At 35.4% G+C, this 23,367-nt stretch overlaps 1 protein-coding gene across 1 annotated transcript in view; it reads right to left on the bottom strand.

Moving 5' to 3' along the window:
* The window catches only part of CTNNA3 (catenin alpha 3), a 1,754,201-nt gene extending 1,731,513 nt beyond the window's left edge, over window positions 1-22,688 (bottom strand). Inside the window, exon 1 of the mRNA XM_080823473.1 lies at window positions 22,506-22,688. The gene's annotated coding sequence lies outside the window, so the exon portion shown is untranslated. The remainder of the gene's footprint in view (window positions 1-22,505) is intronic.
* Window positions 22,689-23,367: the final 679 nt, after the last annotated feature.

Below are 23,367 nucleotides of genomic sequence, written 5' to 3'. Positions count from 1 at the left end.
CCATATTTAGATAAAATATTGTTTCTAAAAAAGTAAACCTCTTTAATCTTTCTTCTGAATTAAGTGACAGACTCAATCTTTTTCTGCTCCTAGAAAACCTGGAGTCATACAAGCCCACGTAAATCAGTGCAAGGGTTAAAAAGGCAGCAGTTCTCCAATTTTTTCCCCACCAAAACACAAGTGACATTTAAAGTGTATTTAATATTCACTGTCCAACATACTCTCCTCACTCCGAACTGCCACCTGCAGTAAGGAAGACAACTGGTTTGTATGAAATTCCCATGAAAGATTTCTGTAACCCCGAATTTTCTCTCCCATCTATCTGTAATACACTAGTATCATAAAACCACTGCATTTTTTGCCTCATTCCTGACTCTGTTTTATATTCTCATGCTTGTTTTCCTTTCTTCTTTCACTCCACTTTTAATTTGTGCTATCTTGAGTTTCATATAGCCTTGTAAGTCACCTTAAATCCTTTCTAGAAGAAGGAATAAATAAATAATCATTCTATGTATCTGCAAAAGCAATCTCTTCTTGTTTACATTAGATAAAGCCTTAAAACTTTTAACTCCTTGCTGCTTCTTAACTATTCTCTACCATATTGAACACGGAAGTATCAAAATCCAAGTTCCTTCCTTTTTTATTTTATCAATGCTTTGTTTGAAGATATTTAAGGCTGCACACAAAAAATACAGGAAAATCATCCATGCACAATTTAAGTTTAGAGGCCCATGACGGAAATTAAACTGTTTGCACAAACAAAGAAACTCCTTGCTACACAACTTTAATGTGTAAAGAATGTAAAGCTTCCAGTTCCTGGAATATATGATTACTCAAATAGTAATGGCTCGGTTACACAGCAGGAATTTTTAAATGCTCTGATGTAACACTACTATAGCTTGGGCACTGGCACATGAGCATTTCTTTTAGCGCTATTTTAAAAAATCACTAATATACACTCCATATAGCAGAACGGAGCCTCTGTTCGTTTGAGTCTGCCTGAGTTGTTGTGAAAGAAAAAAATGTGTAAGAGAGTCATATTTTTATCTAAATCTGAAATGCCCGCTAATCTATTCGAAAAAGTAGACATTTATAAAATTGGAGCTTTCATAAAGTCATTTAGAGTTTAGTGTTCTTAAAAGAAAAATTAGTTATAAAAGTAATAAATGCACAGCACAGTAGCTTCTATTCGTCCCATTTCATAGAAATAATGTCCTTTTATTTCCCCCAAAGTTATCTAACCAAGCAACAGATAATCTATAATTATAGGATTTGCCCTACACAGCAAAATTTGATCTTAAAAAGTTGGACACTTCACTCACCTACTGCAGGACAGAGTATTACCCATATACAGATACTAAATCAATTGTCTAAGCAATTTCTTGTACTTAGAAATTCAGTGCCACTATTACGGCTCACAATTTGGCTTATGATGCATCTGTAAGCAAACAGCCTGACAAGCACCCTAGTGTATTTCAGGATGACTGACAGGACACAGTGGCTCAAGCAGAAAGGGGGGATGGGTGCTCTTAAAGCAATATGCCTATGAAGAATGACATCAAACAAGAGAATCAAACTTAAAACTGTATTTTCCAAATTTGCATGAAATAATATATTGTCCAGTATAAGCTTTTAAACGTAACTTCTGTTGCATTATAGTCCCCAAACATTGTAAATTCCAAAGTAACTTTAAAAATTTAAAACACTGGGGAACCTGGGTGGCTCAGTGGGTTAAAGCCTCTGCTTTCGGCTCAGGTCATGATCCCAGTGTCCTGGGACGGAGTCCCGCATCGCTCTCTGCTCAGCAGGGATCCTGCTTCCTCCTCTCTCTCTGCCTGCCTGCCTACTTGTGATCTCTGTCAAATAAATAAATAAAGTCTTTAAAAATTTAAAACACTGAAAGAAAAATGTAAAACATGCATGTTATATGATACCTCCCTGAACTTATCAAACTTCTAAATTACTTAAGAATATTCCAATTATTTTAAACAGAAATTAAGTCAGGGTACCTGGAGAAAAGTAGCTCTTATCTCCACTCTAGATATTTGCCAATCGCTCTTAAAAAAGTAACTTAACTGATGAAAGTAAATTAAATATCACAGTTCCTATCAAAAATAGGGATAGGAGAGCCATATAGTTTGTCCCCTGCTGTGTTACTTCCCTGTGGCCTACTTCGGTGATTAAAAAATAGATCAAAAGGGGCGCCTATATGGCTTAGTCGGTGGCTCAGTCAGTTAAGCATCTGCCTGCAGCTCAGGTCATGATCCCAGGGTCCTGGGATCAAACCCTGTTTTGGACTCCCTGCTCAGCAGGCAGTCTGCTTCTCCCTCCTTCTTCTTCTGCCCCTCTCCCTGCTCGTTCTATCTCTTCCGCTCTCTCCTTCAAATAACTAAAATCTTTAAATAAAAAAAAAAAAAAAGGCAGATTGAGGTGCCTGGGTGGCTCAGATGGTTAAGCATCTGCCTTCTGCTCAGGTCATGATCTCCAGCTCCTGGGATTGAACCCCACGTCCAGCTCCTTGCTCAGTGGGAAGCCTGCTTCTGCCTCTGCCTGCCACTCCCCCTTCTTGTGCTCTCTCTCTCTCTCTTATTCTGTCTCTCTCTCTCTCAAATGAATAAACAAAATCTCAAATAAATAAATAAATTTTTTAAAGTAGAGCAAAAGTTTAGGAAATTTTAATTATGGATATTTCCATATTAGTTTCACTTCAGAAAATATTTATTTAAGTGATACATTGGCTTCAGTCTTCACATCTGTAATTTTTCTATATTATTTCACAATACTCTGAACTGCTCAATCTTTTTTTATAGCAATCAGCCCTATTAAAAAAAAAAAAAAAAAACTACCCATTTTTAAACATAATCCCTAATTTGGCCAGTAGAGGGTACCATTTGATTCTGAAAAACCAAAGTATTGCATCCAATGACATTTATTTTTATACTTGAACTACAAACTGGGACACACCATCTCAACCTTCCTTATTAAATGTGTTCAGAAATGTCCCAATTGAGGGGTACCTGGGTGGCTCAGTTGGTTGGGCGGCTTCCTTGGACTCAGGTCATGATCCTGGAGTCCTGAATGGGGTTTCCTGCTCAATGGGGAGTCTCCTCCCTCTGACCCTTCTCCCTTTCTTGCTCTCTCTCATATTCTCTCTCTTAAATAAATGGATAAAATCGTTTTTTTTTAATGTTAAAAAAAAGTCCCATTTGATTTTACCCATATAAATTTGACTTTCACAGAGCCCATATTAATGTTTAAAATTTCTCATCTGTGACAAAGTCTGTTATTATTTCTTCCTCAGTCAGCTCAATCAGATGCATCCTCATGGTAATGAAAGAAAAGCTAAGAAGTAGAATTTGGTTCAATGATCAAAATGACTTTCCACAACCCTAGATTTTTCTGGGGGAAAAAAAGCAAACAAAGAAATAAAAACTCTACATAAAGATTAAAAGTTCCATTAGAAAATCCAAAACAAACGCAAAAGAAAATAAAACTACACTATAATACAAGATAATTCCTCTTCAAAATCACATATACATTTGTAAAATGTTTAACTAATATTTTCCAAATGCTTTGTTTGGTATCTGCTATTTGTCCATTATATGTTAGGAGCTATAGGCTAATTTTACAAGACGGGTTCCTGTTTTCACAGCATTATTATATTTCTCATGACCATACAATGTTATGACTAACAAAGTCCTCATACAAGCTACAAATTCCTTATTTTACAACTTCAATTTGGAAAAGTGTGAACACTGATTTGACTGATTTACTCTAAAGATTTTACCATCTTAATAGCCAAAATCATTAACAACCACAAATTTATCTTGACTGAAGATAAAAATTTTCTATGCTTCCCTGAAGCTATTATCACAAACATTAAGTTTACCAAATTAACTTGACAAAAATAAAACAGATCTAAAGACTTGAAGAGTGATCTCTCTTTTCACGCTCCCAGACTTACTACTAATGACGCATCCTTTATGCTCGAGTACTAAATTTTCCAGAGAGAAAAGAAATAATCATTCTCCTCCTCAATTGTGATTCAAAATAGGAAATTATAGCTTCTTTTCCCCTAAAAGAAAATCCTATTTGTGATATTGAAAACAAGTATTGAGTTCCTCACTCTATAAAATCATTTTTAATAACTGGATGTGGCCCTTTCTTTCCTCATATAATAACAAATGGTAGCCATGTAAAAATCATCTTTTACACCTGGAGATAAAGTATAACACCACTTCAATTGCTATGGATTCTTTCAGGAAATTTTGTATCTTTAATTTTCTGAGCTGATACATTCCCTATAATATAAAGAGAAACTTCAAATTATTTCTCAAATTAACTTACAAGATATGCCTGCATAAGAAAACTGCAAAGTCAGTTTTTCAAGTAATTGGATTATCCTTTTGCCAATCATCCAAAAAATCTAAAAACATCCAATTTTAGAATACACAGATAACTTTTTTGTTTTCATCTATTTAATTCCACTTTACTTTCCAACTGTGAGTTTGGTTCCTAACACAGGCTCTCCTAAAGTATGTTTCATTCAGCAATTTTTGATTCCCCAGGTGCCTTAAGAACCTACATCTAATGACCTTGTTAGTCTCTATTCTATTTGTGGCTAAAAAAATTTTTAAACAACAATGCATGGGGTAGGGAAACACTGAATAACCAGTGAATAGACACAATTTAAAATAATCCTTCTTACTTTTAGCAAAAATGCCTCCACACATTTATGTTCTATTTGAATTTTCAATACACTTTTTAGATATCATTTTATTTTTGTGTTTTTTAATATACTTAATTTTATATTGAACACTACTTACTATTTCTCTAAACTATTGCAGTGCGCTCATAACAAATAATATTCACACCAGTGAGCAAGCTCTGACTCTAACGTACATTAGATATGATGAGTTTGAGGTCTGAGAGGCACGTGCAAATGGGTAATGTCCTGTGGGCAGCTGACAAGCAGAATCCTGAAGCTCAGGAGAAAATCAAGCCTAGAAACAGAGATACAGTAACTATGCATCCATGTTACGCCCTAAACCATGAGATTAAATGAGCTCTTCCAAGTTTCAGAGGAGAGGAAGATAAGGCAGGCAAGGATAGTACTTTGCAAAACAAGTACCCACTAGAAAAAGGAAGAGAAGGAGAGAAATGAAAAGAAGCAGAAACACGTGAAAACTGGGTTCAAATTCAAGCTCTACTTTACTCTGCTTACCCATGTCTATTTTGATCCTTTTCCCCTGTTTTTCCCATGTTGTGAAATGTGACCTACAAAGTAGCCATGAAGGAGAATTGCTTATAAAAATTACCCATAGAATTTAATGGAGTGCTCTGTTCAGTGCTAAATAATTCACCAATTAATTACTGTTACCATGCGGAAAGATACTTTTCTCTTTGTGGAATTCTACTTTTCCAAAGCCAAATGCCATTGAATTTTAGAAGGCTACTGAGAGGTAGCAAATTACCTATTTGATTTAAAAATGGATGAAGAGTCATTAAGTCCACATATTTTTATTTAGCAAATTGAATCCATTTCACCAAGGGAAGTAATCTACCCTATCCATGACAATAACTTATAATTAGGTAATAAGGAAACATAAAATTGAAGAGCTTAAGATTTGCTTCCGAAGTTTAAACAAATGCTTAATAGAGAAAATGGAAGATACACTAACATATATTAATAACTGATCTATGTTTACTTAGAGGATTAGATACGGGATGGTAAAAGGACAGAATAGTGAACTAAAAGCAAAGGAATGACAATAAGTAAAAAATAGAAAACCTCTAGTGTCTTGTTCCCACATAAGACTTATGGAATCACGCCAACATGCTTCATTCCAGAGCAGACAGCCAGTCACTCGCTGAGGTTGCATTAGAGCAAAGGGAAGGAAATCCTTTTTCCCACTCTGCTTCCCAAGATAATAACAGAAAACTAGAGAATGATGGATTTCACTACCAAAAGGCCATGTTTATATAACTCATGTCCCTCATTGGCTCTCTAAAGTCAAGTCTACTAAACTTGCATTATAGAGCAAAAGAAATATATGTACAAAGACAATCAATTTTGCAAAACTCATAATATCTCCAAAAAGTCCAAAGAATACCTGTTATACTCACTAAACTTAAACTATAACATCATTCCCATCAGGCCTCCAATTGTACTGACTAGAATAAAGCTCATCACAGGGTAAGGTAAAAAAAAAAAAGTAAACTCAGTCATAAGTGTAGTGATTCACATTTCTTCAACTCTAAATAATAACCATGCCCAACAGAGAGAGTAACTCACACACACATGTCCCAAGCCATCCCAGCCTTTTCTGGGTCATGGATCTTGAAAGCACAGAATTAGATTGACATAATCAATCATGCTCCTTAGATAAAGTTGAACTGATGGAACTAGTCTGTGAAAAGCCTGTTTTATTTTATTTTTTGTTGTCATATTGTCATATTCTATATCCCTTGCTTCAGTTCCATTCCACTCCTCCCCTCCTATAGGCATCCCCTTAATAGTTAATGGATGCCCTTCTGATCAACTTTCCATAACTCTTTTGATATACATCTTTACAATGATATATAGCTTTTCAGATTTACATAAACAGTATTGAAATTCCTCTCTCTTTCTCCTTCTCTGTTTCTGTATCTCTCTGTTTGTCTCTATTACTCTCTCTCCCCTGACTTTGTTTTTCTCTGTCTCCTCCTGCCCCAACATTCTGTTTTCATGATCTATCATGTTGAAATAAATAAATATAAATATATATATATTTAAGTTGTTTTAATTGTATATATATTATATATATAATATATAATGTATAAATATAAATATTATATTTATATTATTTATATTTATATAAATTATATTTGTATAAATATAAATATTTATATTTATATTATTTATATTTATATAAATTATATTTATATAAATATTATTTATATAAATATATTTCTATTAAATATATAAATATATTTATATTAAATAAATTTATATATTTATAAATATAAATATATAAAATATATGAATTATAATTTCTATAAATTATCTATATATTTTATATATATTTATATTTATATATAAATTATATTTATATATAAATATAAATATATAAATATATAATATATATTGTGTATATATGTTTAATTGTATATATATTATATATAATATATAAATATAACCTCTGGTGCTTACCATATATATACGTACATATATACGTATATATATACGTACATATATACGTATATATACGTACATATATATGTATATGTATACCACATATATATACGTATATATACGTACGTATATATGTACGTATATATACGTATATATATGTGGTAAGCATCTGTGGTGCTTACGTATATATACACACATATATGTACTGTATATATACATATATATGTATATATATGGTATATATATTTATATTAATTCATATTACTATTAATATAATTATTAATATAATAATAAAATATTAATATTAATATATAAATATTTATATATATATAAATATACAAATATATAATATACAGTATATATATGTTTAATTGTATATATATTATATATATAATATATAAATATAACCTGTGGTGCTTACCATATATATATACGTATATACATATATATACGTATATATACGTACATATATATGTATGCATATATACGTATATATACATACATATATACATATATACACACATATATACACACATATATATACATATATACATATATACGTATATATACGTACATATATATGTATATACATACATATATATGTACGTATATATATGTACATATATATATACTTATATATGTGTGTGTATATATATGGTAAGCACCACAGGTTAGTTCAAGCAACATATAGTCCAGCTCTCTCTTGCCCTTCACGGCAATGGATGCAGGACATTAGATTTCCCAGACTTCTCTGCAACTCAGAATGGCATGTGACAGAATTCTGGCCAATAAGGTGACAGCAGATGTCTGCTGAGATGTCTTCTGGCAAAACTTTTTCTTTCCCTATAAAAAGGGAATCAGAATGTTGTTATGACCTTTAGCTCCTCCTTCTCCTATTTCTGGTATGATGCCTGGACATAAAGCAGTGTTACTGCAAAGCTGAAGAGGAAAGCTGACAGAGCAAAACTATAGAAAGAGTGCAGGTCCTTGATGTCATCAGCTCTGAACTTCTAACCTATTTGTTATTTGAGAAAAATTAATTCCCAATCAATTTAATTCATTTAGTTTATTTTCCATTTATAGCATTCTATCAGATGCATTTTTAATGTTTTTTATCTGTCGATATCCCTAGTCAAGAACAATTAGGTAGTATCCAATTCTTTGCCATGGGAAACAACACTAGAATAAACATTTTCATACATGCTTCTTTTAATAGATATGCAAGAGTCCCTCTAACGTATATACTCTGTTGCGAGCTGAACTGCATCCTCCCTACAATTTATATGTTTGTAATTCCAATTCCCTATTCTTTAGAATATAACTATATATAGAAATAGGGCCTTTGAAGATGTGATTAAGTTAAAATGAAGCCATTAGGGTGGGCCCTAATCCAATATGATCACTGTCCTTTTAAGAAGAAATTAGGAGGCAGACACTAAAGAGGGGTAATCATGTCGCAGATGTAGCAAAAAGGTAGCCATGGGTAAGTCAAGAAGAGAGGCCTCAGGAGAAACCAAACTTAGCAACACCTTGATCTTGGACTTCTAGCCTTTAGACAATGAGAAAATAAATTTCTATTGTTTAAGCCACCCAGTCTTCAATAACTTTGTAATGGCAGCCCTAGCAAACTAATACAATTTGGCAGTAGAATTTCTGGGTCAGAACGCATTTGAACAGTCAATTTCAACAAATATTACCAAACTGGGGCACCTGGGTGGCTCAGTGGGTTAAAGCCTCTGCCTTCGGCTCAGGTCATGATCCCAGGGTCCTGGGATCGAGCCCCACATCGGGCTCTCTGCTCAGCGGGGAGCCTGCTTCCTCCTCTCTCCTCTCTCTGCCTGCCTCACTGCCTACTTGTGATCTCTGTCTGTCAAATAAATAATAAAAAATAAAATCTTTAAAAAAAAAAAAAAAAAAAAAAAAAAAAAACAAATATTACCAAACTGGTCTCCAAAATAACATGACCAGCAGAACATGTGAGTTTGTTCACATGTTCCCATCTCCTCTTGAGCACAAGATATTGCAGGACATTTCAACTTCCACTAACACAGGAAGTACAAAGTGGGCCTCATTGTTGTCTTAACTTAATTGCATTTTTGATAACCAATGTCATTGGTGATCTATTTTGGGTTGACTAGACAGCCACTAATTGAACTGCTTACCTGCACTTTTTATCCATTTTTCTCCTAAGTGGCCTATTTTTCTCACTGATTTCTAAGAATTCCCTATATATTCTATATATAATCTTTTGTCAGTAATAGTCCCTGAAAATATCCTCTCCCTGCTTCATATGTCTCTCTCTGTATCCATAAAGATCCTACCATCTATATATTAAAGTTCCATTTGTTTTGCATCTTTACAGATACTAGGTTATTACTATACATAAATTTTTACCAATCTCATAGGTACAATAAGGTATCATCATTATTCTAATCTGTATTTATCTAGTAACTAGTGAAACAAGCTAAATATCTTTTCATTTATCTATTGGTCATTCTAATATTCTCTTCTGTGAATTATTTTTTCCCCTATCATTGACCCATTTCTCTATTATTCTTTTCCTTATTAATTTTTAAATAATTCTTTATAAAATCCAGGGTGCCTGGGTGGCTCAGTCGGTTAAGCATCTATCTTCGACTCAGGTCATGATCCCAGGGGCCTGGGATTGAGCCCTGCAACAGGCTCCCTGCTCAGTGAGTAGTCTGCTTCTCCCTCTCCCTCTCCCTCCATCTGCTCCTGCTCTCTCAAGCTCATCCTCTCTCTCAAATAAATACATGAAATCTTAAAAAAAAAAAATTATTTATAAAAATCTTATACTAAGTCATTTTTGTTTAATGGTCTATGAGTTGCTATTTCCATAATAATACCACATAACAAAACACCTAAAACTCAGTGGCACAAAAGGTTTATTCTCTCTTGTGCATTTCTAGGCGGTTAGGTTGGCTACCAAGAATGGGCCTGGGTGGGCTTACTCCAAGATACAGTTTTGGAATCCAAATCTGTTGTACATGTTTCTCATCCTTCTTAGACAAGTAAGCTACCAAGAGCATGTTCTTCCCATGGCAACAACAAAAATACAAGAAGGGCAAGTGGAAAAGTACAAACTAAAACTACTTCCCATTTGTCAGACTGACAGGGTAACTCTCTTATCCTTCAAATTGTTCAAGAACTCCAGGGGCCTCTTGACCCCCATACCTCAGAGACAGAAAATTAGAGAATATGATTCTCAAGTGGGCCCTGTTGAAGGCTGCCAGTGTTCTGCTCCCAGCACACAGTTTACTGATGAAAACTGATCCCCTGAAGTCCAGTGTGACCTTTTCGCCTGCTGCCCTCTTGCCTTTGCTGCTACAATTAATGACATTGGCCCCAGTGGTTCTTCAAGAAAGAACAAGTTTGCTCCCTCAGTGGTATGGCATGACATCTACACTTACAGCCTCAGTTTACTAAACACGGTGGTTCCGTCAGGAGGGCCCTCTGCCTCCTTCTGCCTCCAATCACTCACAAGCCCAAACAGCTTCTCCCACCAGGTAATGCAGGCCATGAAAAGGATTCTAGCTTAAGGTCTCTGATGTCCTTTCTTATTAGGTTCTTTCTTATCCAGGACCAGTTCAATGCATTAAAAAGTTTCTAGTAATAAACACATTGTAAAAGAAAGAAGTCCAGGTCTTCATTCTTTTCCTCTCTGAAGGCCCCCAGACTCTATAAGTTTCTTCCACTCCTCCCAGTTTTGACCAGCCTTTCAGGTGAAGGAAAACTGGAAAGGATAACTTTTATCAAATCAGAAAAAGACTCTCCTACACCAGTACCTGAGAAACAAAAGGATAAATATCTCACAATGATTTAAAAACACTGGGGGGCACCTTACGGTTGCTACATAAAATACAAAAATTTCCAGTTAACTTTGAATTTCAGAGAAATAATGAATAATTTTCCAGCATAAGCATGTCCTGTGCAACATTTGGGACATATTTATACTTAAAAAAACTATTGCCGGTTTACCTGAAATTCAAACCTCTGTATCTCGTATTTTGCTAAATCTGGCCATTCTATTTTCTATATTCCATGAATGGGATAAACTGGGGGGAGGGACAACTAAAACTCCCTTGTACCTAAACTTAAAGCAACCACAGAGCCAGACCCTCACATCCTGACATCCTATCAGAGAACTAAGGCTGACAGAACCAACCAAAACACCAGTTCTCACCCCATTACTGCAAAGGAAAGAGCCGCTTTTTAGATAACCAGGTGTGTTTCCTGGTGACCTTCCATCAATAAATTTCTAAATATACTCTGCTGGAAGATCTTAGTTCCCAAAAATGCAATATGGGATTTAAGGAGAGAAAGGAAGAGTGACATATATTGTGCCCTGAGATATGAGAGCCCAAAAGGAGGGCCACAGACACAAGAAAAACAATGGCAGAAGGGTATTCTAGAGATTAGGTTTTATGCATCTCTCTTAGAAAAATGAATCCAAATTGCTTTCAATTATCTAGGGTTAAATTCACCTCCCAGTAAAGGATCAAATAATATGAATAAGAGAATAGCTGTACCAGTGGGTATGTACCCTCTGTAACCCAGAGATGTACTGAGATTTAAGAGAGAAGAGATTTAAAATTTAAGAGAGAAATTCTGTAATTCAAAATTGATAGTGATTAAGCTCAAAGAGGATATACATAGCTCACTATGACAAACACCAAAAAATCTCATCTTTTAAAAACAAGCAGACAGAAAAAAATCCAAAATCAAAAGTCTATATAGCATAAAAGTAAGACAATATCTTAAAGATACAAAGGGAAATCATCCTCAACAGAAAATTTAGACTACATCTACACTGTGCTCTCAGTGAAATACCCAAACACATAAATTCTAGGACAGAAGTAACAGAGAGACCAAGTATAATGAAAAAGAAAACTGAAGTGAGAGGTCAAAATCAAGAGACCTAAGCAAAGATTTAAAAAATTTTTAAAATCAGCAAAACAAAAAAAACCGAATTAATTTGAAAGTCACAATTGGAGAAATCACTGTTCTCCTTTATTGGCTGCCTCTCTATCAGCCACTTCCACAACCAAAGAGCAAAAGAACCAAGGAATAGAACTACTCCCCTGGACTTAATTCTTACCAACAAAGAGAAATAAGTGAGTGAAGTGAAAGTGACAGGAACCTTGGGGAAAACTGAACAGATCACCTTAGAGTTCGCAGCAGTCAAGGAAGAAAACACAAGGCAAAGTAAGACAAGTATCTTAGATTGTTGAGCAGTTCAGAGAAAATATAAGCATGTTCCAGAGCCAGAGATTCTAAAATGAGAGGTAGGTCAAAAAAATAAAGACCACTACAACAATCACATGAGGAAAATATGGGAAAGGACATCCGCAAATATAACTCAAGGTGGTGTACAAGGAGCTTTCTAAAGAGCTGAGATTTTCAAAGGACATACAAAAGAAGGAAGAAGGGAATGGGAAGAATGAACCCATCAGGATAGTATTGGCTTTTATTGACTAAACCTAAGATAAGCAAAGCCTTGTGAAAAACACTCAAAACAATATAAAAACTTGAGGTTGTATTTGAGAAAGAAGGACAAGAAATGTACAACCTGCTGGCCCTCCACTCCCAGGCAGAGTTCATGATACTGACAAACAACAGAGAGGAAGGAAAATTACAGTATTTTGCCTTTGCTTTCAACCTGTCTGCCAAGGAGAATGCTCTTTACAACAAAAAGATTGTGCCAACAGTCTTGAGAATAAATTAATGAACAAAAGACAATGAAGGAATATTTAACTATTTAGATCAATGTCCATTTCCAGGTATAGTCTATTGCAGCAGGGTTTCTCACTCTCAGCACTACTGATACTTCAGGCTGGATAATTCTTTGTTGTGAGGGCTGTCCTGTGGGTTGTAGGATGTTTAGCAGCATCCCTAGCCTCTACCCACGAAACACCAATAGCACCAGCCTCCCAGTTGAGAGAATCAAAAATGTCTCCAGACATTGCCAAATGTCCCCTGCGGAGCAAAAGTACCCTGGGTTGAGAACCACTATATTACAGAGCAGTGAAAAATTTGTATATATCATCACAGAATTATTGTTTGCATCTTTGAGTAATCATGGCATTGAGAACTGATGGATGTTATCCCATATATCGGAAAGGTAGGCTCTAAAAATTAAAACCTGTAAATTTGATGTTGGTCCCCAAGAAATTTTAACACAGTATCAAAATTTTATTAATTAGAAGACAACAATGATCTAATGATATCTTGGTATAGTTTCATTAAGAGCTACTCATACTAATAAGGTTTAATTTTCTTCTCTTTTTTTTATATCGTTGCTAAAGAAGGTATATTAGTTTCATTAAAACGTTTTTAAATCTCTTAGGGAATCTTTCACAAGATAAATATAAGCTGTCTCATACACTGTTGGTCTCAGTGTGTATTGGTAAAATCTTTATTGAAGGTATTCAGGCAATATGTGTAAAATTTTATGTTTGTCTAAAAGACAAAGCAATGCCACTTGTAGGAATCTGAACACATGTACGTGAAGATGCATGCCACGGATTGCAGTATTGTTTGTGTTAACCAAAAAGCTAAAAACAACCTAAATGTGCATCAGTTAGGGACTGGTTAAATAAATTGTCATATATTCTTTCATTGGTATGACTTTAACTGTGACCAAAGGGTCAGGAAAAGCCTTAGGAGATATACAAAATCCAAATGGATATCATTTGCCTAGCAGTGGAAAGATACTAAAAATATTTAACCACCAGCATGGCTCAGGCTCCAATCAGAGTTTAGCTTAGAGAGGAGTCTTAGAAGGCCCCTTTTGTGCCAAATGCTTACCCTTTCATTGCTGGGTCTAAGGAAGGTACCAGGCAAGAGGCCAAGTAGAGGAAGACTACTAGTAGTGAGAAGAAGGGATACAAAAGTATTTCAGATTTTAACAATTTGTATGGCTTTACTGGGGAATATGAGTCCTCACCAATACACAGCAATATTAAAATATTCCAGTACAGGGGCGCCTGGGTGGCTCAGTGGGTTAAGCCTCTGCCTTCGGCTCAGGTAGTGATCTCAGGGTCCTGGGATCGAGCCCCGCATCGGGCTCTCTGCTCAGCAGGGAGCCTGCTTCCCCCTCTCTCTCTGTCTGCCTCTCTGCCTACTTGTGGTCTCTGTCAAATAAATAAGTAAATAAATCTTAAAAAAAAAAAAATTCCAGTATAGTGTGGGGCAATAAATTGGTTAAATTCAACCAAGCGGCAGCTATAATAAAGACTGAAATAAATGTATGTGTCCTGATACAGAATGATACACTAATTTTTTTTAATTTGCGCCTGAAACTGGTAGCAGTTTTTGGGGTCAGGACAGGAGGAAGATTTATTTTCATCATACAACCCTTTGTGGCAGATGCAATAAGTGTGCAAACATCCCTTCCAGCTCTGGCCCAGCTTCACGCCTCTAGATTTCAAAAACTAAATACAGCTTGGGTGAGATTATAAAAGGTCGCAGGCATCAGATAACTTCTGGGAAAACTGTGGGGGGAGCTTCTAGTGTCCAGCCCAAGAATCCAGAATGGTGGAAGCTAGCACATCTCCAGGACTGTCTCTCAGGTAGAGCTGGACATTTTTCCTGCCACATCGTCTTTGGCTGTTTCCCTGAGTCTCCTGGAGATTCTATGAACTATCTAATGTCATTTACGAAACTCTGTAGACTGTTGGTTGCAATAAAGAACTGTAGCCAAAGCACCCTTTGTTAAAATTAAAAATTAAAATAAATGTGCAAATATAACTTACTCAGTTTAAAAGTTCATTTTTATAAAACAACAACAACAAATTTTAAGCATGCAAGCTGGACAGTGGTACAATTCTGACCTGAACACATCTGGCCAAAGAACCAAATCCAATATAGCCAGCCTAGAGATCTGGGACTTAAAAGCCCATCCGAATGTCAGCTGTGTCCCAACCACCAGATAAAATATTATACAAAAATTCATCTAGAAATGAACATTATGTGATCATATCTAGGAAAATCCTAATGGGGCAGAAAAGAGACAAGGATTAATACTTCCAGGTATTAAAACATGTCATAAAATGAAGTTATTTAGAAAGTAGAGATTGGAGGGCACCTGCATGGCTCAGTCAGTTAAGCATCTGCCTTTGGCTCAGGTCATATGGTCCCAGGAATCTGGGATAGAGTCCTGCGTTGGCTCTCTGCTCAGCGGGGAGTCGGCTTTTCCCTCTCCCTCTGCCCCTCCCAGTCATGCGCTCACACATACTCGCTCACTCTCTCTTTCTCTCTCAAATAAATAAAATCTTTAAAAAAAAAAAGTATGGATTGGATAAAAATTAGAATGTGCTAGGGTGGGTGCTGTGAATTGTGTAAGACTGATGAATCACAGCCCTGTACCCCTGAAATAAAAAATACATTATATGTTAATAAAAATGAATAAATGAGTGGGGCGCCTGGGTGGCTCAGTGGGTTAAGCCTCTGCCTTCGGCTCAGGTCATGATCCCGGGGTCCTGGGATCGAGTCCTACATCGGGTTCCGCTCCGCGGGGAGCCTGCTTCCCTCTCTCTCTCTGCCTGCCTCTCTGCCTACTTGTGACCTCTGTCTGTCAGATAAATAAATAAAATCTTTAAAAATAAATAAATAAATAAATAAATAATAAATGAGTAAATAAATAAATAAAAATTAGAAACAAATATTACTGTAACAGAAGAGAGAGTTGGGAAACAGACTAATTATAAATTTAGCTTATGATAAAGATGACATTTTAAATAGGCAGGAAAAAGAAATATTCTTAAATAAATCATACTGGATCAAATGAATAAACATTTGGATGAAAAATTAACATAAAACTGACTCCCAGCCTCACTCCTTTGCTCAAAATCAACTACAGATGTAGCAAAGACTAAAATTCTGAAAGTATAAGTGAAATTATCTATAACACATTTTTTCATACTAGTTGAAGCAAAAAGTCATTTAAAGGAAACACAAAACCCAGAAGTCATTAAAAAAAGAGGTTTAAAATTTTGAGTACAAAAATATTTTATTTTCTGCGTTATTTAAAAATAAAACATAAAAGTCAAAAACTAAACAACAAATTGGGGGGAAATACTTACAACATAGTAAAAAGACAAAAAATTAATGTGCTTAATTTACCATGGAGAAAGACAAAGAAAAAATGGACAAAGAATATAAAAAGGCAATTTATGTAAAAAGAAATTTTTAAATGGGCTAAATAATTATTTAAAAATCACTCAACCGGGGCACCTGGGTGGCTCGGTGGGTTAAGCCTCTGCCTTCAGCTCGGGTCATGATCCCAGGGTCCTGGGATCGAGCCCCGCTTAGGGTTCTCTGCTCAGCGGGGAGCCTGCTTCCTCCTCTCTCTCTGCCTGCCTCTTTCCCTACTTGTGATCTCTGTCTGTCAAATAAATAAATAAAATCTTTTTTAAAAAATAAAATAAAAATAAAAAATAAAAAAAATAAAAATCGCTCAACCTTCCTCTAAACTAACTAAATGCAAATCCAAAGAACAAGATATATCACTTTTACCTATCAGACTGTCAAAAGTGAAATTTTTGAAGGAGTATCATCAGTGCTGGTTAGCATTGGGCACATAAGCTCTCAGCATACAGCTAGTGGGGATATAAACTGATACAAATTTCTTGAAGAGATATATGAAAATAGCTATCAAATTTTATATTCTGCATACTCTTAACCCTCTGATATTTCCAATTAAAGGTAATACTTAAATTTTAAAGTGAGCATTTCCAAACCTGTGCACCCACTCTAGAAAGCAATATGGAGGTTCCTCAAAAAGTTAAATATAGAACTACCCTACCCCAGCAATTATACTACTAGGTATTTACCCAAAGAATACAAAAATACAGATTCAAAGGAGTACATGCACCCCGATGTTTATAGCAGCATTATCAGCAGTAGCCAAACTATGGAAAGAGACCAAGTGTCCATCGACTGATGAATGGATAAAGAAGAAGTGGTATGTGTATACATACACACACACACAATATTAATCAGTCATCAAAAAGAATGGTATCTTGCCATTTGCAACAACATGGATGGAACTAGAATGTATTACGCTAAGTGAAATAGGTCAGTTAGAAAAAGACAAACACCATATGATTTCATTCATATGTGGAATTTAAGAAACAAAACAAATGAACATATGGGAAGGTGTAAAAAAGAGACAGAGAGGAAGCAAACCGTAAGATACTCCTAACAGCAGAGAACAAACTGAGGGTTGATGGAGGGAAGTGGGCAGGGACAGACTAGATGGGTGACGGGTGTTAAGGAGGGTACTTGTTGGGTGCATCTGCCTTCAGCTCGGGTCATGATCCCAGGGTCCTGGGATCAAGCCCTACATCAGGCTCCCTGCAGGGAGCCTGCTTCTCCCTCTCCCCCTGCTGCTCCCCTGCTTGTGCTCACTCTCTCTCTCTCTATCAAATAAGTAAATAATTTTTTTTTTCAAAAAAAGAGGGCATTTGTTATAAGGCACTAGATATTGTATGTAAGTGATGAATCACTGAATTCTACTCCTGAAGCTATTATACTTTATGTTAACTAACTAGAATTTAAATAAAAATCTTAAAATAAATAAAGTGAGCATTTCTTTAGACCCAGTAATCCTACTTCCATGAGATTATCCTAAATATACACTCATAAAAGTACATCAAGATATAAGAACAAGGATATTCCACACAACATAGCAACATGAAAAAACAAAAACTACTAAAAACAACATCTATCAATACAAAATGGACTAAATGAATTATGCTACATCCATAGAAAATACTATGAGGTTGAAAAGAATGAGACAGGTCTACGTGAATTACTCTGCATCTGTCTTAACTAAACAGAACTGTCCTAAGTGGGGGGAAAGGGCAGGTCAATATGTACAACATTATGCCTTTTTATTCTTGACCTAAATTGGGATTCTGTAAACCAGCAAGAAGAGCATAATGTATGGATATTGCATAGGCAACCAACAGTGCCTATCACAGGTTATTTGATTCTGAAAACTAGTATTCCTTTGTTTCCTCATGCTAGAGAAAAAAGAATTGCTGGATCTAACGGAAAAGCGAATCAATCTTGCAAACTCCCATGGAAATATGACTTATGACCCCCAGCTCTGGAATAAAACGGACACTGATACCTCTTCCGGAGAATCACAGAGAAATCGGTTTTATTTCCTACTCTCCCTTCATCCCCAGCCACAAACACACACACACGTTAGAGGTCAGAGCCTTTACTGGATTCACGAGTATCTATCCCCAGCACTAAGAATAATGTCTGCTACTCAAGTCATCTAAAATGAGTGAATTAATTACTTAATTTGGAATTAATTACTTAATTCCAAAGCCAATATCAGAGTAGACCCCACGTAGTACTTTCAGCAACCCGTAGTACTTTCAGCCTCTCAGTCACTCTGAGGGTTCTCAGTGAACTAACCCAGGACCACTTTGCATTAATACCAGAAATCTTATCAATTGAGACCTGGTAATTCATTTATCATCTATTTAATTGTACACCTCCATCCCAATTCTTTACGCCAAATGCATAGACTGAGAAGATAAATGTTTTACAGTGTAATTTAAGCAATGCTACTCAAAGCACAAGTCTGCAATGATATAAGGAGCTTGCAAGGATGTAAATGAATGACTATTTCCTTCATCTAAAAAGTCTTGCTACAAAGTCTTAGAGCATAGATGACTTACATTCCGTTAGAAACTTCTCTTCTCCTTTCATGGACCAGTAACAGATTGAGAATGCTGATCATATGTTGAATACAGCTAGTGTAGAGCCTGAAATGCTCGAGTTCCACTACTTGAGGAAATTTCCTTGCACTCAACATTGCCTTCTCCATCAAATCTATTTCCCCACTGATGGAGGGATCTGAAGCAGCCCAAGTATATTGGCTGGGATAATGAAGACGGGAAAAAGAGGTCTGGGAGGGAGGAGGGGGTGCCAAATAAATTTGACCTAAATTACAATTTGGCACAAAATAATTTCTCAAACCATGGAAGTTAGTGATTAAATTGGTAGCAGATTAAATTGGCTGTGTCCCAGGCACCAATAACATTGTTAAAAACAGTAATTAAGCATGGGAAAATCATGTGCAATAGCTAATAGTCCTGTTCACTTTCAAAAATTCTGTAATCTCAAGTATCTGTCACTTTCCATTAGATCTGCAACTTGACTAAACTCGGGAGTTCTGCCCCATGGTACCATATCACTTAAAATCTAGTATCTGAACAAAAATCTGAAAATCACACTTTTTGAGTCTCTAGACTAACATTTCCATGAGCCAACGATCCATAAGCAAACACTATTTTTTAAGTCTTCATTACAAAGCACCTAAATTTCTCTTCAGGCAAGACTGAACTGCCAACTTCTCAAATCTTAATCCCTTCTATCCAAAGCAAGAGTAACAACACACCAACAGAGGTTTATAGGACTTAGAGAAGGGAACTCCCATCTTTCCATAGCTTTGGTCTTCCTCTAAATATCACAGAAAAAGAAAACTTCACAATTAAAAAAAAATTTTTAATACAGGCAAAACATATTCTTCAAGAATTCACAACCCTATACCTCACCTCCCCTCCCACCAAATAATCTCTCTACTCTCTCTAATTTGATTTCTCTGGACAGCCACTCCCTCCAAAAAATCAAATAGTTTTATGGACCTCCAATTCCTTGGCTTTTGCCTTCAGTACAGTCTATTTCTACAACCATAACTCCCAAATTCAACAATAACAAATTAAAACTTCGTCTCTTCCCTGACTCCAGCTCTAGAATGCCCTATTCCATTCTCATGTTTCCCTAAGTAGAAAAACCCAGTACTGAATTTCTGCTCTCGTATGTGCCCTCTATCAGTTTTTCTTTCACCGTGCTATCTATACATTTTCCCTAAATACTTCTAATTTCTCCCAACATTTATTGTAACTGAAGTATTTATCCTTAATTCTATTTCTTTGTCACAGCTGGATCATAAAATTTATATAAATCAGAATTATGTATAGATGGTCCTCTAACAGAAGTCATTTATAAATTCTACTGTTCTAAAGTCCAAAACAACATGGTCAATAACAGTATCTGTTGGTTTCAGGCAGAACTGAAGCATTTTCCTCACATGTAACTTTGTTGATATCTGTAAAGTTGATAAATTGAAATTCTGTAAACAGGATTCTGTCCTTCCAAACACTTAGTATATTGCAATCTACATACCTGATAACAATGTTTTACATATCAGAGACATTCAATAAATTTATCATTTGGTAGACAAAGAATTTTACAATGACTTAAAACAGTAAAAAACCATCTTCTTAAAAATCACAACCTTTGTATTCAACTCAAATGCCCTTTAACCTGAGTCGACATTTAAGAATATAGCTTGAAGAATCAGACCAATAAATACAGAGAACAAACTGCTGGTTGCTGGGGCAGGTGGGGGGAAAATGGGCAAAATGGGCAAAAAGAAGTGAGAGATACAGGCTTCCAGTTATGTAATGAGTAAGTCATAGGAATAAAAGGCACAGCATAGGGAATAAAATAGATGATATAATAGCATTGTATTTTGACAGCAGCTACACTTGTGGTGAGCGTAACATAACATATAGAGATGTTGAATCACTATGTTGTACGCCCAAAACTCATGTAACATTGTGTGTCAACTATACTCAAATAAAATAAAAAAAATTTTTAAGTACAGCTTAAAGAAATGATCTTTAAAATAAATACACACACTCACAAAGATATTTACCACAGCACTTAGGTATTCAATGATAACTAATAAAATTACATCCATTAACTTGGAAAAATGTTACACAGCAATTTAAAATAACATCTATGTAAAATAGGGAATATACATGGAAAATGTTTTGGTATAATATTAAATACAAAAGCAAGGTCCCAAATTTTATCTACAGTATTACTGCAATTCATTTTAAAGCCATGTAGAGAAAAAAGACTAAAAGGAAATACATCAATGAGATTACAGGCAATTTTTTTCTGTACTTTCAAAATTCCTATAATTCCTAGAGTTCCTCCAAATTTCCATGCTCATATTATTTTTATGATTAAAAGAAAATAAGTTTTCCTATAAAATCCCAAAATTTTACTCAAAAAAGAAGGAAGATACAGACTACCTGTTGGAGGGTAACAAAAAAGCTATGTCTATACTGTCTGTATTTTGGGTGTCTCCATTTAACAAATTTGCTACTACTGAGCATTTGCTAATACTTTGCTAATTACCTTTGCTAATACTGAGGTCATTTTTTATAGTGGATAGTGAAATTTTAATAGCACATCCAAATACACCATTCAAATTTAACTGTTAATAATCCACATCCCCAAATCATAACTATTCTCAGTATGTTAAGCTTTTGTTCTGTCTAAATAATGAAACAAACCCAGAAGCAGAGCTAATCTGAAATCTTATTTTTCGTACTTGTGTGTTCTGAGCACATCACTGGATTTCATGTATCTTCAAAGACACTGTAACAGGCTTTCTTAGTGTTGTATAACCGTGACTCAAAACCTGTATAATCAATGACTTTCCTGATGCCTAAACAATCTCTTCTGGTTTCTATTTGAACTCATTCCTTCCAGTTCTATCCTCAGCACAACTGAAAGCAACTATCCAACCACTAAGACCCCATCAAACATTACTGATGATTACATTACTTTTTCTTTTACATTACTGATGATTACATCCTTTTCTTTACATTACTGATGATTACATCCTACACAATGTGATTTTTATTTGATTATAAATGGTGGTGAAACAGCTCTGAGAGAACTCAACCTCTTAATGCTACTGCCAATTATAAAACAAGTACATGAGACAAATATTAAATTCAGGAATTACTGTTTTGCCACGGTCTCATTTGAAAAATCTTCCATTTACTGTGAACAAGCTTGTGGTTGAAAGTAAAAATCCCTTCAAACATTTTCTATCTTTGCTTCCTACTGCCCCAGCCCCATGCCAAAGCACAAGCATCCAGGCCGTATCTTATCTTTTCCTGCACAGTACTGCAATCGGCTTTTTATAGCCAGAAACTCTCTGAATGCAAAGCACGACCTTGGCTACTAGCTTCCCCTGGCACTAGTTCGAAAGTTATTTATAACTTTAAAATTAGCATGAAAGCCTACATTTCTCATCATAACTACTCAAAACATTCCCATTTTATATAACAATGTAATGTACTTTAATCAGAAGGAAACCCCACATTTTAAGCCTACAATATATAACTAAGGCAGAGCAATTCAACGAAGAAACAAGAATGTACTGAAGTCCAGCTCTTCTCTTTACGAACTTGACTCTTACCTTTCTGTTGCTTTCTATAAAGTAAATGTTTAAAAAAAAAAAAATCGGCTCTTGTAGGGAATTTTCCAAAAAGAGTTTTGGGGGGGCGGATAAAAAGAAGAAGACGGCTTCTTAGTGTTACAGAGTACCAAATTAAGAGGCAGTGGCAGTGGGGCAGTCACTTTAGCTAAGCGTCATTCACCCAGGATAAGAAAGAAAGGGGAGGTTACAAACCAGGGTGGGTGGTATCTAATCCTGAACTGCTAGTCACTGACCTCACTGACAACTTGTTACTGAAAATACTTCGTTGAAAAAGGCCAGACACATACTTTGCCTAGAGATCTACAAACATAGCTGTCAGGAAGCTCTGAATAAGTTAGATTTGCATTTCTCTAGTCCCTTTCCAAAATAAGGACCTCTTTACATCTAATTAAAGCTGATGGCTAGAATTATGGAGAGTGAAAAAAAAATGATAAAGCAGGAATAACGGGAGTCCAGGAAATCCACACATCAAAAGATCAATTATGTAAAATGCAGTGTCTTCAATACCATAGGATGATGTGTCACATCTGAGATAGTGTTTTTCTTCTGAAATCTTGCCTGTTGCAAGATACACCTGCCCGGGGTATCACACTAAAACCACATAATTATTAGTAAGGTGTGTACAGTGAAGATTTACCAAATGCTCCACAGGTGAAACCATTGTTAAAGTTACCAAAAAAGTCTTCTCCAACAAAATTTCTTATTTCTGTGGCTGTTCTTTTTATAGTTCCTCTTCCCTTTTTTTTGATATCCTTTTCCTCAATACCCTATCATTCACCAGAACAAATCTCACTTATGCTTTATCATTTCATCAGTCCCTTGACTCCCCACCTGAACTTAT

This window comes from Martes martes (assembly GCF_963455335.1).
Source record: "Martes martes genome assembly, chromosome: 14".
In the NCBI taxonomy this organism is placed as follows: Eukaryota; Metazoa; Chordata; class Mammalia; order Carnivora; family Mustelidae; genus Martes; species Martes martes.
Note: the sequence above shows the minus strand (reverse complement) of the source record. Positions and strands in the feature narration are given on the sequence as shown.